The sequence below is a fragment of the Glycine soja genome, chromosome 20 (assembly GCF_004193775.1).
Source record: "Glycine soja cultivar W05 chromosome 20, ASM419377v2, whole genome shotgun sequence".
Classification (NCBI taxonomy): Eukaryota; Viridiplantae; Streptophyta; class Magnoliopsida; order Fabales; family Fabaceae; genus Glycine; species Glycine soja.
In genome coordinates this window covers 29,888,705-29,901,090 of record NC_041021.1, presented here as the reverse complement: position 1 = coordinate 29,901,090, position 12,386 = coordinate 29,888,705, and the positions used below count along the sequence as shown (strand labels likewise).

At 37.3% G+C, this 12,386-nt stretch overlaps 2 pseudogenes; one reads left to right on the top strand and one right to left on the bottom strand.

The window, feature by feature from the left end:
- Positions 1-4,749: 4,749 nt before the first annotated feature.
- LOC114402899 lies at positions 4,750-5,704 on the top strand (annotated as a pseudogene).
- A 3,491-nt stretch (positions 5,705-9,195) lies between these two features.
- Positions 9,196-9,948, bottom strand: LOC114401967 (annotated as a pseudogene).
- Positions 9,949-12,386: the final 2,438 nt, after the last annotated feature.

Here is a 12,386-nt window from a genome sequence, read left to right as displayed (position 1 = left end):
GTGGCTTCAGCAACATGTATACAATCATCAAATTCCTATACAATAGGTCTACCCATACAAAAACAAAAGAGTAAACCTAACAGTCAGTCCTAGATACACCCACCCTCAAAAGTATATAAAACTAGTCCAATGAGCTGTCTACTATGATGAAGAGCCTCCACTGATCGCCATCTCTCCAGGGCCACTATCCTCTGTAGAGTCTGCCTCAGATGCCGACATGACGTCCTCGGGAGAATCCACCTCAGGGAGTGGGTTCTCATCACCCTCTAGAAAGTAAAGAGCATCCACAGCAGGCTCAGAAGGTAGCTCCTCAGGATCCTCCTCAGGGTCTTCCTCGGATGACGTCACCTCGATCACTTGGACTGGCTCCACTAGACGGTATGGTGTAGGCATGGGTAGTATCCACTCCACAGTGCGCTGAAGCGTGCACGCGGGTTCATCTGGATGCACCAGTGAAGTAGCTGTGAATCGAATCGTGCCCTGAAATCGGCACCTCGCATTGCCCTCGAGGGTCTCCCAAGCTCCCTCTAGGCACTCCATCTCCACTCGGTCATGGATTAGTTGCGCCGCCATCACGATCTACAAGAAATAAAAGAAAGGGGTAGACTCTTTCACGTGATATCTAACTACGGAGCAACACAATGCGTCTCATAACCACTACATGTAAGTAAAAGGGGTATCTCAAGGCTTTTCATCTCTGGTAATCGATTACACAGGCTTGGTAATCGATTACCAGAGGCTAAACTCGAATTACACAGCCTCAGGACATGAAACTTGCAAAAATGCAATGTGTAATCGATTACACATAACTGGTAATCGATTACCAGTGGCATGTTCCTCTGTGTAATCGATTACACAGCCTGGTAATCGATTACCAGAGGCCTCCACAACATGCTGCCTTCATTTCTAAGCCTGCTAATCGATTACACCCCTTGGTAATTGATTACCAGAAGCTCTCTTAACTTCCTGATCTCGTTTTTAAGCCTGGTAATCGATTACACTCCCCTGGTAATTGATTACCAGAGGCCATCTTAGCTTCCTGCCTTCACTTTTAAGCCTTGTAATCGATTACCCACCCTTGGTAATCGATTACCAGAGGCCATATCACAGATATCACTCAAGATTCATAGCTGGCCAGCCACCACACAAGCCTCCCTGCTTTGTGGTCTTTGTTCTTTTATCGGTTGACTGCCAAGAGCTCGCCTGTTTAGGTACATCACAGGTTCTCACTAACTGACTATGCCCCGGTTGGGTCGGGATTGGTCAAGCTTGGTTTTGGGCAATAGCACCCCACCTGACGTCCCCAAGGTCTCCTGACCCCCGCGGCATATCTCCAGGTACCACTCTGTGGTCAACGAATAAAAGTAGGAAGTCTCACTCTTCCACACTTCCTCATTTCAAGCTTGTAGGATTATGGGGTACCCATCACATGTGGTACTAGGTGGCGGTCGGGCGATGGTGCAAAACAATTCTCCACATCCACAAATCACGTATAACCCACCATCCCCTGTTGCCCACCTCAACTGAGCTCGCGTACTCCCACGTAGCCCTTATCCTCGTTCCTCTCAACGCCGGGTCCCCATCAATCCTCCCAAGCTTCCACAACATCCAAGTAATTCAACATCCAAGCATCATGAACTAACACAGCCAAGAAAACAGGGCGAGGCAGAAAACTCTGCCCAAAACACAAACCAACATCACAACTTTTCACACTCAATTACCCTAGTAATATTCTCTTCGTTCCAATCCGTTAACCGTTGGATCGACTCGAAAATTTTACTGGACGTCTCTAGAACATAAATCTACATTATGACCGTTGGGATCTGCTATAAAACGTCCAAAACCCAATTTGTACTTCTCTTTCCACAACCAGCAAAAACACAACACTTTCTGCACAAAGCCAAAATTCTGCTTCACCTATTTGACAGCAAAATTCTGCATAAAGTGCAGATTTTCGAAATCACACTTTCCCTCATCCAATTTTGCCCAAATTGAATCCTACAAGTCCCAAATCATGTATCAATCATGTCTAAACCAAGGACAAGCTTCAGACCACAGCAATTCAAAATCTAGGTATCTAAAACCCCTCAATTTAGTGGATTTTCAAGGGTTGAGAAGTGAAAATGAGAATGGGGTAAATTTGGAGCAAACTCTCACCTCACACAAGTCTATATCATCAATCTAAACTTGCTCAAACTGGTTTTACGACGAAAATTCTACCGAATCAAATTTTGACTCCTCAACACCCAATTTTACCCTAGAAATGGCTCTTGCCTTCACTTTGGTCATTTGTTTTTCTCTCTTGCACATCCCAAACTTTCTCATAAGTCCTAAATGACATTTCAAACTAGGATTAACTCCCTTTAACCTCCAATTACCACTAAATCCAGATTTGGCCTTCCAACTCTCAAAGCCTCACTCTTTTTCCACTCATAACACTACATTCTCACTTTCTAACCCTAGGTTAACTCTACCCTTCATCCCTAGCAGTTTTCCATCAACAATTTCAGCACATAAACATCACAAGCATCATCATAAAAACCCTAAAACTGAATGGGTAAGCTTGACTCACACCAAACATGGCAAGTTCAACACACTTTCAACAAATCTCTTCACAAATAACTATCACAAAGCATAAACCAAGTAAAACTACCCATCATATCTCCCAAAGCCCCGTACCCACGAAAATTTAGGTGAGAAGAAGTCTACCCAAACCTGAAATTTCAAAGTCCCACACGTAGAGATGCGCTTCACGACTCCGAAAATGCTTTCCTTTCGCGATTTGGAGCAGAAATGGCTACCAAAGGTTGGAGCTTTGTTGGAGCTTCAATGGTGGAGGAAGAATAAGAGAATGGCAACGTGAGAGAGAGAGGGAGAGAGGCTTCTAAAATTTTGGGGCTGAGTGAGGAGAGAGAGTGTTGCTTTTTGGTTTAAAAAAAAAAGGCTTTTCTCTTTTCTTATTATTTTATTTTAAGCTATGCCACATGTCTTCATTTGAGTGGAGCAAAAGGGCCCACTTTTTCTCTTGATGTCATGCTCAGCCACATGAAGAGAAAAATCTGACCTTTTAAAATGCCAAAATCCTGCCTCAGTTTGCATGCCGTTTCTCTGGTTCCAGTCCCTCGCGTTTCTCTGCGCCCGTCGGGGCCAGTTTTCAAAAGTAGGCAATATATATATCAAAACACTCAGAATGAAACCCCGAGCGTGGTTCAGAGGTTGGTTTTGTTAAATTTTAAGTTGCACGCAAAATGATGATTTTTAGACTAATTAATGGAGAATTAACCTATTACCATCCAGTTATGGATTTCTCTTCGTTAATTAGCCTAATCCGCGTATCTTTCCCCTAATATACTTACTTCTACCAGGAGTATATACATATATACATACACTGAATAATACTCATATATATATAACCATCCAAAATGCACCGTTTACAAAAATTATGGGTAGAAATTTCCAGGATGTCACATGATGACAGACTTGCTTTCTCCTCAAATTAAGGAAGTGAGAAGAAGCAGTGGAGTGAATGTTCCTATATGGTACTCCTATCTATGGAAATCTAATTAAGGGCATAGGGATTGGAAAAGTGATGAAAGACTTGCTTACTCGTCTGTCATCCAATCATTCTCCTTGCCTCATTTCATCTTTCTACATTTTAATTCTAGCTGCCATTGGCTCATCAAGCTGAGAATTTCTTATGCTTTTCTTGAATTTCTTGTACTAATTTTAGTAAGCTGACATGATCATATTTATAGGACAGAACTATGTTCAATCAATGAGAACCTATGCATAACTGATCTGCAACACCCATCTCAGACCAACCACCAATATGGTGTCTCTCCTATAAGTGCTTAGCCTTTCATTGTTATTATTGATATGCCAAGATTACATTAAAGGCTGCAATAGTTGATCGTGTAGGTGTTGTGAATTTAGATTGGACCTGCATATTTGAGTTTTTGTTGTGGCAGTTAGTTTGGTGGTATGTGATTAGGCTTTGGGGTGGACGTGGGTGTTGTCATGTTCTCGGATGGGGGAGGTTATTTCAGGATGGTTTATTTGTGAAGATATCTCTGTTAGGTATGTGATTAGGCTTTGAGGTGGACTTGGGTGCTGTTATGTTCGGGGGTTTTAGAAATTAAACTCAAACAGATTAACCACTAGTCCACCAGATACACAAAAAGACCATTCTTGCACCTTTACAGCCTGCTCCATTATTATTAGACCATTTACCTATTTCAGCCACATAAACATCACTATTAAGAGAAACAATATAATCAAGGGAAAAAATGTAGCCTAGTATTATCAATCCAAACATCATAACTTAGTAAAAGCTGAGTAAATCAGTTATCCGAACATGATAAACTGGGTGCAAATCAGTTATCAATCCAAACATGATAAATTGGGACCAAATCAGTTTATCATGACTTGAGCATCTAGTGAGTGGTCCACTCTATTCTATTACATGGTGTGTTTAATTAACATTATTTTGTAAGTTGTCAAGTGATAAAAAGGAAAACCTTTTCCCTTTAAATAAGAATCTATAAAAAAGTATTATGCTTACAACAATATTTATCTTAAACGAACATGTTGTTAAATGAAGAAGGAAGTCATGTGACAGTACAAGTGTTACTAGTATCCAAATAAGTCATCATTTTTAAAATATAAGGACTAAAATCAATTTTCATCAACTTTTAAGACACTAAAACACATTTTACTTTCTTTATTTTGTTTGTTTCCAGATATATATTAATGTTAAATTTTACTACTTTTTCAGGCAAGGATACTAGTGGAGTCGGAATTTGATGCTCCCTAGGAGAACCCGCCACCATATGAAGATGATGCTTCAAATAGTGAAAGCTCACTCCAACATCTTGAAGCTATTTCTCAATTAGTTAACTTAAACCAAATTGTATATGAAAATCCAAATCAGGGAACCGTGAGTCATGAAGAATAGTTTAAGGTTTTGGATGAGATGAAAACCAAGAGCTACTTCTATGACACTAATAAGGATACAAACATCTATAATGGAAACACCTCATGTCTTGTAGCATGCACAATGAGCGACATAGATGATGATCTTTGCAAGGGTTCTTTTACATATGAAGCTGAGGAGGTGGGAGGAAATGAACTAGGTTGTCTCACATCATGTGTCAGGACTTAGTGGTTCCAAGTTGCTGAGCTACTCTATGGATCTACATACTATGGTTTAGAGATTGATCTTTGGTCATTGGGATGTGTCTTTGCTAAGCTATTAACATCAAAGCCATTGTTTCCTGGAACAAGTGATGTAGATCAGCTCAGCAGAATTGTAAGTGTATTGGGGAACATTAATGAGGAAACTTAGCCTGGTTGTTCCAAGCTTTCTAATTATGGATCAATCTCATTAGGTAATGTGGAAAAGCCAAGTAGTCTTGAAGCATGCATGCCCAATTGCTACCCTAATGAAGTTTCCCTAGTGCAAAGATTGGTTTGTTATGATCCAACAAAGAGAACCACAACTATGGAGTTACTTCAGGACAAGTACTTTAGTGAAGAACCTCTTCCTGTTCCAATTTCTGAATTGCGGGTTCCTTTGACTAGAAATGGACATGACCAGGATTCCCTTGGTGGGCACAATGAAATGGGGTTAGATTCTGATTTGGAAGAGTTTGACACCTTGAATATCACCACAACTAGTTCTGATTTATCTAAACAGATCCCTTAAACATGAAGGATATGATGCACCTTGAATTTTGTTTCACTATTAGTACATAAAAAAAATTAATTCAAGGTGCACCGTATTCTTTGGACAGAATTTGTCCTTTGTTGTTCAATTGTTATTATATTTGTTGAATGATAAACTGTTGCTACTTATCCCTTTGATAAATTAGCTCTGAGGGCTGGCAATGAGAAGGTATTATGTTGGTATATGCACTTGCAAACTCTCATTTGTTGTAACTGCAAGTTTCTGTCTTCACCAAAGCACAAATATATATATACAAGATGTCAAGACTTCACCAAAGCATTTTGAAAAAAGGGTGCTCTATTATAATTTATATCAATTCCTGATTTGGGTGACTTGAGCTGCTAGAGGAGGAGTTTTTTTTTTCTATACAAAGATTGAGTTTTTCATATGGGGGATCTTTGTTCAAAGTCTGTGAAAGCTGACAAGGTGTTTGCTAAATCAGATGGACATTCTGATAAGCATAAATCTGATGGTAAGAACTACAAGTCCACCAACATGCCTAGTGATTTGACAAGTGCAGGGGATCATGGACTGGACAAGAAAAAACAAGAAGCAGCTACTGCTACAGGGAATGGTTCTAATGATTTCTATGATGGAATCCCATGGTTTAATGATTCTTTTACCCACAAGTCTAGGTCAGTAAAATCAAGGCATGTTGTGGCAAAGGTTGGTTATTTTTTTGGCTTCTCTCCCTCCTTGTTCAATTTCACCAATCTATTTTTTTTTTGTTAACATTTTCATTTTGTTTCTTGCTTAACTTGTCAAATGATCTATCAGTAACCTAAGTCTACCAGAAGCCTAGTATACTCATGAAACATGTTGCAGTTGTTTGTGGATTGTCTTAGATACAAGGTGAAAGTAGAGATGTCCTTAAACTACTACATTACATTTTATTTGTTTGTTTAGTTTTTTTCTCAGGTGTTGTTGGCAATGACAATTTAAAAAGGCTGAGAAAGTAGTTCCTCTTCCCTTCCTCAAGCTGCCTTTGAACTTTTCTCCTGTATTAAGGCCAGCATATTCGAAACACTTGGTGTAACATCACTTTCCGGAAAATTCTCCCCAGTCCCTGCATTTGAAGAGGGCAGTGAATCTAGCTACCTTGATAAGAAAGATTTGGACACTTGTGGTCCTAAATCTGAATCTAAATCACATCCAATGAACAAGATGAAGTCTTCTAAAGACATAACTCCTTATTGTGCAATTTTTAGGACTCAGGAGAGGAATGGTTTTCCAGTTTCTTTAGACAACAAAAACAGTTTAGATCAGTTGAAGCAGTATGATGTAATTGATAATTGCTCAGACCACCACTTTTTTCATGAGGGGGAAAAGATTGACATCATCTCATGTAAAAAATTGGCAAAATATCACTAACAGTGACACTATACATAGATTGGAAGCATTAGGATTGTTTTTAAAGAAAACCGGACAGCAAGGCTTCAAAGTATTCAAGTTAGTCACCATAGGAGAAGAAATGGATTTTGCCGCAACCATGTCAGTTTTGTGTAGGAGATCATAAATGTATTTGTGAGTCATATTGATATAAGAGCATGTGCTCTTAAATAGAATACAAGGTAATCTAAAAAAAGAAACTCCTAAACTAATGCTCATCATTGTACCCGCTATCGATTCCTATAATTAAGGGTCAATGATTCTTGGTCATAAATACAAAATATGCGGCTAATCAAATCTCCTGATAATGGGATTTAAATCCTATCTATAACACAAAATAAAATATATAGTGGGATTCTGACACTCCCCCTCAAGATGTTGAGTGGATGTTATCCATTCCCAACTTGCTAACAATAGATTGAAATGTAGAGCCACTTAATACTTTTGTTAAAACATTTGCTAGCTGATTTCCAGTGGATACAAATGGTGTATAAATTGTCCCACTATCCAACTTTTCCTTTATGAAGTGTTTGTCTACTTCAACATGCTTGGTCCTATCATGTTGCACTGGATTATGTGCAATGTTTATTGCTGACTTGTTATCACAATATAGCTTCATAGGTTCATTGCACTCAATCTTTAGGTTTTAGATGTAATATCATCTTATAAATTTTAATTTATAAAAAAATATTATTTCATGAAAATATAAAATTATATTCATACAAACTTTTGTTCCATACATCACACGGGTCCAAAAATAATTTTAACTAATAATGCCATATAATTAAATAGCTTAACTAATAATCTTTTCATTATATACAGTAATGTACACCTAATCAAATGATAGTATTTTATTATTTTTTAAAATATTTATATATGTGATTTAATATAAATAAATAAAAATTCTCACTAAATCACAAACATCATTTTAAAGGATAATATAATATATAATAAAAATAAAAATTTTATAAATATACATATTCTAACATAACATTTTTAATCAATTAACATAACAATGGCTCTAATACTCCTATGAACTTTTTTTTTTCGTTGAAAATCATCTTATATTCTCAAGAATGTATTCTAAAAAGTATTTTGTTGCATATTATTGATTTCAGAAAATGTTATGATTTCCTTTTCTTACCATGTTTTCCTACATTTCTATTCCCATGAAGATCATATATTTATTATTTGGTTCAAAACAATCAATCACAAATATTTTTTATATTGACTTCCATATTTAATCTTTATAAGGATTTAGTAACCAAATGAGAGTCTTTTATTATTATTACAATATAACATAGTGTGTTGTGTCTTACACGGGTATTAAATTCATATTTTATAATTATAAGATTAATTATTTTATATTATTTTGAATTTTAACATATTATTAATTATTTAATTTAATTTCACTAAATATATGTTAATAAATGTGTCAAGAAATATTTAAATATATTTTTATACACATTTTTTTTTATTTTTTCTACTATCTTAGTATTTTTTTTCTTGCATGATATGAACAATCAATTGTACGTGTTGGCTCTTTCCTATGTCTTTCTCTTCTCAGTAAGGTGTGACATAAAAAAAGGTTTTTTTCAATTTATCTTTCGGATTTAATTGTGATATTTTTTCATGCATATTTGACGGAATTAGTTCTCTTTTTTTTTTCTTGCAAATTATGCTTTCGAAAAGATTCTAACATTTTTTTTAATCTTTTGGCATCTACAATTACAACAGAAGGTTACTCTTTAATAATGTGTCTAGAACATCCTATTGAAAAGCCAAAATATCCAAACATTGAATGTTCATTGGAGGAAAATGTTAAATGACATGAAAAGAAACCATGTTATAAAAGTTCGTCAATTGGAAACAAAAATACAAAATACGATTAGTGCATAAGTACTTATATTCTTAAAGCACAAATTTATCTCAACCTTGAACAGTTGAGTTGATTTTGGATTGTAAAGATAACATGACAATGAAACAATTAGAGGCGAATGGTGGTTCTTATTATGGTAACTTACAACAGAGAAACATATATATAGAGACAGAGGTAATGAGGCTCGATTTTTTTTTTCTGTCTAGGGCTTCTTACCCAAGGTGTGCTTGTTGTTGTGCACCCACACCTTAAGCACATGAGGTTGGAAGCTAGCTTGGGAACAAAACTTCTGCATGACACTCTCATCGTGCTTCAGAATCCTCCAGCCAAGCTTTTCTGCAAAGGCCATCATCTTCTCCTTTTGCTCTTGGGTGAACCTAGTCCTGAAACGCTTCTTGCTGGACCCGCCATGAGGAATGGCACTACTCGTTGGGTCTGACACTGCCTCCATGTCCTCCCTTGAGGACTGGGCCCCACCACTGCCCCTTGACCTGGAGGGGAGTGCTAGTGAGGTGCATTGCTACCCTTGCACACGAGGGCAGCCCACCTGCTCCCCATAGTACGCTGCTAACGACAACGGCGAGTGGTGGTAGTAAGGCACCAGGTAGGTGTCATTGGGGGTCTCCTTACGGTGGAAGTTTTGGTGGCAGTTGCACACTAGGCATTTTAGCGCGTCCAGGGTTCCCTCCTCGCCCAGAGGCAAGAACTTGATGCATCCATCAAGTGTGTGGCTACCAGTTTTGACGGTGTGGTTCTTAAGGCACTCATGATACTTCTCATTGTTGTTGTTTTGAGCTAGGGTGGGTGGTGTTGGGGTCACTGGAATCGCCACTGGTATCGCCGCCGCCATTGGCTCCTCTTCGCCACGACTTGAGGGCGGTATTCTGAAGTCGTCGTGACTCGCTATTGTTGTGGGCATCCTCAACTCAGTTTCCTCATGTTGCTTAAACTCCATTTTGGAAATATGAGAAGAATTCTTGCTTCAAAGTTGTGATAGCTAATGGTGGTGGATGATTGAGCATATAAGGAAGCACTGAAGAGGAAACAAACAAGAAGTGTTGAATGAACTCTCTTTCTCTCTCTCAAATAATAGTTTCAGTTTCATACATTTTTTTTCTGCTTCTCTATTTTCTCCCAGATCCCCCGACCCTCGCGACTCTTAATTCTTTATTCTTGTACTAAATCCAATTACCTCGATAATTTTTTATTAGTTTTTTATTTTTATAGAAACATTAATATTTGTTTGAAGAGACATAAATTTCTTATCGGTGGGAAACATTAATATAGGATCATTATTGCTTATAATACTGATTGATAATAGCAAACAAAAACTAATCCAGTCGATTAAAATCATATCTTACAAGATTCTAAATTTAAATCTGATTGTCAATGAAGACTTTATTAATAAATATTTTTCTAGTAATTTTGTAATTATAATACAATTGAAATATATGTCATTATGATTGATGCCGACACATCTTATAACACATTTCTTGTAACATGCTTCCTCCATTTTCCAAATAATTAACACTTGAAGTTTTTTCATACAAATTAAGAAAAGCAATTTTATATGTTAATGAGAAAATCCATAATTGATATTATATTTATATGCTCAACAAACAATGAATATGCTAGAATATCAATAATTAATTTTCTCCAATGATTGAAATGATTTATTTTACTTTATATTCACTTTTAAATCCTTTTTTCTTTTTATGTTTATGTAGTACGTATAACTTAATTTAAACAAGCAAATTATTGTAACTAAGCAATGTATTTTTTTATAACCATCGTAGTTAGATCTTTGGTTCTTTCATGATTAATGGCAATTAAATTTTATCATCGCTTCCTAAACACACATTCAGCTAAACAAATTCATTTTAGTTTGAGTAAATTAGAGCAAAACCTCCTCTTGATAACTTTTTAAAAATTACACCAAATTCTCTTACTTTGTTTACTATTTCAACAACCCCTACATGGGATACACAGTGTCAGGTTTTGTAAACATTTAATAGGAGATAATGTAAGTTGTAAGGAGTCTCAATGCAATGCTGTTCATACAAAGGAGTTTAGTGTTGGTGTAAAAAATGAGGAGTTTATTGATTTCCTTTTAGGGTTTATTTTACCTCCAATGTTATTTCATTTCCTTTTATTCATTTGTTGTTTGTTATTTGCAAAAGTTGCAAGCTGAGGGGAAATGGTCAGCCTGTCAACAATAACCCAGATAGAATCAAAACCTTTAGGGGTTCTAGGTAGTCCTACAATAAAATCCATAGAAATATTGTCCCACTTCCACAGGGGTATCTCCAAAGGTTTCTAACTTCCCTGAAGGTCTCTGATGTTCTATCTTAGCCTTCTAACAAACTAAACATGCATACACAAACTCACTAACGTCTCTCTTCATGTTGGGCCACCAAAACATCATCTTCAAATTCTGATACATCATGGTAGCACTAGGATGTATGCTCAAGTTACTCCTATGTCCTTCCTCTAGGACCATCTTCCTAAGTTCAGGCACATTGGGAACACAAATCCTATCTTGAAGTCTCAAGACTCCATCTGATCCAACCTTGAAACTACAATCTCTTCCTGACTCTATAGCTTCTAACTGGGTCCTCAGAAAAGGATCAGTCTTCTGGCCTTCCCTGATATCTCCTAGTAACTCACTAGTAATCCTCAAAGTTCCTAATCTTACACTATTAGGAGTAACCTCACATGCAAGGCTAAGGTCTCTAAACTATTCTAGGAGATCCATCTCTCTTACCATCAAGGTCGATATATGTAGTGATTTCCTACTCAAGGCGTCAGCCACTACATTGGCTTTGCCGAGATGGTAGCTAAGCTCAAAATCATAATCTTTAAGAAACTCTAACCATCTCCTTTGATGCATGTTCAGCTCTTTCTGACTAAACAAGTACAAGGCTCTTATGATCACTAAACACCTCAAACTTGGAGCCAAACAGGTAATGCCTCCACATCTTAAGGGCAAAAACCACTGCAGCCAACTCCAGGTCATGAGTGGGATAATTCCTCTCATGAGTCTTGAGTTGTCCAGAAGCATAGGCCACTACTTGGCCATTTTGCATCAACACTCCTCCTAAACCCATCTTTGATGCATCACAATACACCTCAAAGGGTTCCCTCAGGTTAGGCAAAACTAGCACTAGAGTGGTCGTCAATCTTTCCTTAAGGGTCAGAAAACTATGCTTACACTGGGTGTCCCACACCAAAGCTTGACCCTTACAAGTCAGTCTAGTCAAAGGCAAAGCTAACTTGGAGAAATCTTCTATGAATCTCCGGTAGTATCCTGCTAAACCCAGAAAACTCCTAATCTCAAAAATAGATTTAGGACTCTCCCACTCAAGAACGACTTCTATCTTAGATGGATCTATA